The sequence below is a fragment of the Copadichromis virginalis genome, linkage group LG7 (genome assembly GCF_057382275.1).
Source record: "Copadichromis virginalis isolate Kocher_CV1m ecotype Utaka linkage group LG7, C_Virginalis_male_GT1.1, whole genome shotgun sequence".
NCBI classification, from domain to species: Eukaryota; Metazoa; Chordata; class Actinopteri; order Cichliformes; family Cichlidae; genus Copadichromis; species Copadichromis virginalis.
The window spans coordinates 61694872-61698895 of record NC_140624.1 but is presented as its reverse complement, the minus strand read 5'-3'; the positions used below and the strand labels follow the sequence as shown (position 1 = coordinate 61698895).

Here is a 4024-nt window from a genome sequence, read left to right as displayed (position 1 = left end):
TCACACTTATCAGTGGCTCATGGTTGCTTAAGGCCTATGTCTGTACTTGACCACAGAGGCAGAGCATCATTCAACCTCAGTTCAAATATTATTCCTTAAAACTTGCATAGATCACCAATTATGAATGACGATTGATTAAATATTAAGTGGTGTATGGATTGCAACAATAATAGCGAGTGTGTAGATTATATTACCTTTCCTCAGTTTATCACATTAAATCTCAGCTTACTAGTGACCCAGCATTTTTCTAAGTACAGAAGTGCTAAACAACATCATTTTTTCAAGTAATATAAAAATCATCTTTATATATTACCTTTTTAAACATCCCATTTTTCTTTCTAATGTCATTAAAACAATTTTGCACATTTGAATAACAGTAGTCAGACCTCCAGATCTTTTAAGCTTTCAGTTTTTTTCTCAGTGTCACACATGGATTAGTTTTCGTCTCTTTCAATAAGAAAGTCAAATCTTCAAACCCTAAAGCAATCTTTGTTTCTTTCAATCATTCCAATATTTTTCATCTTCTGTTATATAATTGCAGTTAACCAGGGCTTAGCTACTCTGATCTACAGCAATTTTGGGGGTGTGGATACCCATTTTCTTTTTTTCACAGGTGCGGAGCCTTTTTCTACAAAATTACGAATAAACTGCATTTTTTAAAATTACCTTTAACATAAATGTAGACTGACAAGTAACTCAACCTTTAACACAGTGATCAGTAGAGAAGAAAGAAAATAACCCATTTCAAAATTTGTAGTTCAGATCAAAATTATTGTTCTGATTAAGGAAACAGTAAATCTGGCCACATTATTGTCCCGATCCTCCAATTTTCCCTTTCCAATGTGACTAAATTAAATTAAATTTTTTTTAAATAAAAGCAGTTGCACACCCAGATATTTCTTACAGTAAAAATCCTCCAACAACCTTTCAAAAGAAATTTTTTTGTCTTTCCTCAATTTTGAGACCAACTGAACCCACAAACCTGAAGCTGCAGACCCCAAACTAACCAAATTTAATGTTTCCTTAATCAGGACAGTAATTTTTAAGTTTTTATGTGTTATGTTTACTCACAGTTTTGATGCTTGCTTCTTCGACTTGACCCACGATTAGCTCTGCACCATCGCTCTGCTGTTTTCTCTCTCCTCATGCTTCTCCTTCGTGCGTCCTGTCCTCAAATATAATCCAACCTGCCTCCTTGTTTCCTCCTTGACTTGTATTCGCAAAATTTCCAGTTAAATTAAGAGTAATCCAGAAAAGTTTTCCTGCTTCAAAAGCTCTTCCAGTTGCCTGTCTTCTTGTCCTCCTTCAAATGTGCATTTTATGAATTTGTATTTATTTGACTTCATATTGCCATGACAACATAACACAGAGCATCATGGTAGATTAAAGCAGGTGGTTCTGTCCGCTACAGAAATGCTGATAAACTCAATTTATTTGAGTTGTCTTAACTTAGAAAAACTAAGTAAGATGGAAGTTTTTCTTCTCAGTGTGGAAGGATGAAAGATGTGTTTTGAAAATGCCACGTCACTACCGTCCTCCTCCCTAGCACGGATCAGTCCGCATGTTCATGGTGCCAGCATTTTTTATGGAATATGTTGAGCAAACCTAGAAAAGCGTCAGCTCAAGGGATTATTGTTGTCATTGCTGTGGATCTTTACCTGATACACTGACTTGGTGAGTAAATGTTTACTCTTATTCAAACTGATTTTGTGGCTTCTCTTAGTTTAGAACCAGGTTTATAATCGTGCTAGCTAGTTAGTGTTAGCCTAGCGTTGCTGCTGCGGCTAGGCTCATGTTACTTAAAAATTAACACCACAGCCTTAAAAACCTTATATAAAAATATGTCTGTGAAATTTTCTGTTGATTGTTTGAAATAAAAAAGTGAGATAAGAGCCCAGACAAAATTCTTCGGGGGTGTGAAAACAATAAGCCAAGAGTTAGCTGTGCTCGCGGACTCTTATCAAGCCTTGACCTCCCGGTCAGCTGGGTAACAGAGCTCTCCGAAAACGTGGAAGCACTTTTGCAAATATGTGATATTTTGATAAATTAAGTAGATATTTGAGCATTACACAGCTACATTCTCCGCTGAAAATATCTTAAAAGGTTATTTTGTGACCCAGAAAGGGTAATCTAGGGGAAAGGAGGATCGCATATGTCGGCCACGGTTGTCGGAGCCTGTGCGTACTTGTAAGCGCGGAGGAGCGCGGCTAAAAAACTTAGTACTTTTTCTGGGTCACAAAATCAACTTTTAAGATATTTTCAGGCGAGAATGTAGCTGTCGAAAGTTCAAATATCTGCTCGATTTATCAAGACATCACATATTTGCAAAAATGCCCCGACGTTTTCCGAGATGTCCATTTTTTCATGCTTTGTGGCACCTTGAACATCTGTGGCATCTATTAATGTCAAATCTAGCCTTTATTTAACAACATAAGCAAACTCTATGTTACAATGATTGCACAGCCATTAAGGATCAAATCGGTTTCTGAAAAATGTTCTGTTTTTTCTCCCTCTGCTTGCTTCATACTGTCTTTGAGGCTCGGGACCAGCACTCCTGCTGTTGGACAGAAAGACATCAACTCAGTGGTAAGTATTTTGGTTTTCCAATATATTAGCAACTGTCAGTGACATTTATATTATTCAGGCTGAACTTTAAGCATACTTTAGATCAGCCTGTTTTACTTATTGTTTTATTTGTTTTTTGGTTTGGGGAAGTTGTTTCTTTACTGATCTTTTCCTGTCTTCTGTTATTAGACTTGAGATATGACTGCACTAGGCTGTTGCTGGTGACTCCAGTTAATTCTACAAGACATGCTGTGTAAGTAAACAAACAACAACAGTTTGGTCTGCATTTCTTGAAAGATCACATCCCCCAAACTTAGTTTAGAGGGTCTACACTGAATATAGTGAAGTCTGCAAGTTTTCTAACAGCAAAATTTGTTTTGTGCCCAAATCATTTTGCACATCATTAGAATGAAAGTTATTGGCCATGTTTGCATAGCCCTTTTTAAAATGATGCTTTCATGACATTATTGTGTGTCGGGTGGGGGTCAGGGCTATCCAGACTGACAATTGGGACATTGAATGTCACCTCTCCAGTGGGGAGGGAGCCTGAGATTGTCCAAATTGGAGTCTGTTTTATACCAAATGCAGAAAAAAATGTTTTAAGAAAGCAATTCAGCAGTTCATGTTCCAAAAAATATGATTGTTTGCTTGTAGGACACCAGGAGAGATGAGTCCTCCGTCACAGATGGTGTGGTCAGTGAAGATGGTCGCCTGCAGGTTCAAGCTCATTGCATCTCCAACCCACATCCACTGCCACTGTACTTAAGGGAAGTTAAAGACTTTCTTCTGCACCTACATTTGGATCACCTCGATCCATGATAGTCATTCAGGCAGTAATGCCTGGACTGGAAACAAGCCATCCTTAAAACATTACAACATTCCAGCTCATGTGTTGGAATGCAAAACAAATGTGTTGTTTAAATTAGAGACTGCACTTGTGACAGAACAACAAATATTTTATTTTGATTATATAAGTAATGTAAGTACAAAACAAAGTTGTGGTAGGCCTAAACTTATTTTCAGAATAATTACATCTGCGACCTTGTTTCATTGTAAGATTATAACAGTGATGGCAATATAATTGTTTGTTGTTCAGCAGAACAGTGTCCAGTATGTTGGCTGTTATACTTTGTGTTTGAAAATAAAAGTTGGTCTGATTTTAACATCATGACAAAAAGTGTTGTTAATTATTTTTAATCATATTCAGGTTACCACAAATTGTTTTTTCATTTAGTTGAACTTGAAATGTTTGTCAGTAAGTAAACAATTAGCACTGTACAGTCAGAAATATCAAGTTATTCTTAATACTGCAGACTTGCACTGTATAAGTTGTCCTAACAGGCATCTTAAGTAAGCTTTACTTAGTTTTTTTGAGGCAATGAGTTTCCTTAATTTTTTTGAGTTCTGGGAACTAACAAGGCTTTACAGTGTACTCAAAATGAGTAAGTTGCCCTAACTT

The 4024-nt window shown here is 36.6% G+C and overlaps 1 long non-coding RNA gene across 2 annotated transcripts; it reads left to right on the top strand.

Annotated features, from left to right (window-relative positions):
* Window positions 1–1359: 1359 nt before the first annotated feature.
* On the top strand, window positions 1360–3731 carry LOC146706437 (uncharacterized). Of its 2 annotated transcripts, XR_014921547.1 has the most exons (4): window positions 1360–1674; window positions 2538–2586; window positions 2755–2818; window positions 3220–3731. It is a non-coding gene; the product is annotated as an uncharacterized LOC146706437 (long non-coding RNA). The 2 variants fall into 2 exon arrangements; XR_014921546.1 differs by lacking the exon at window positions 1360–1674 and having other exon boundaries at window positions 2083–2586.
* Window positions 3732–4024: the final 293 nt, after the last annotated feature.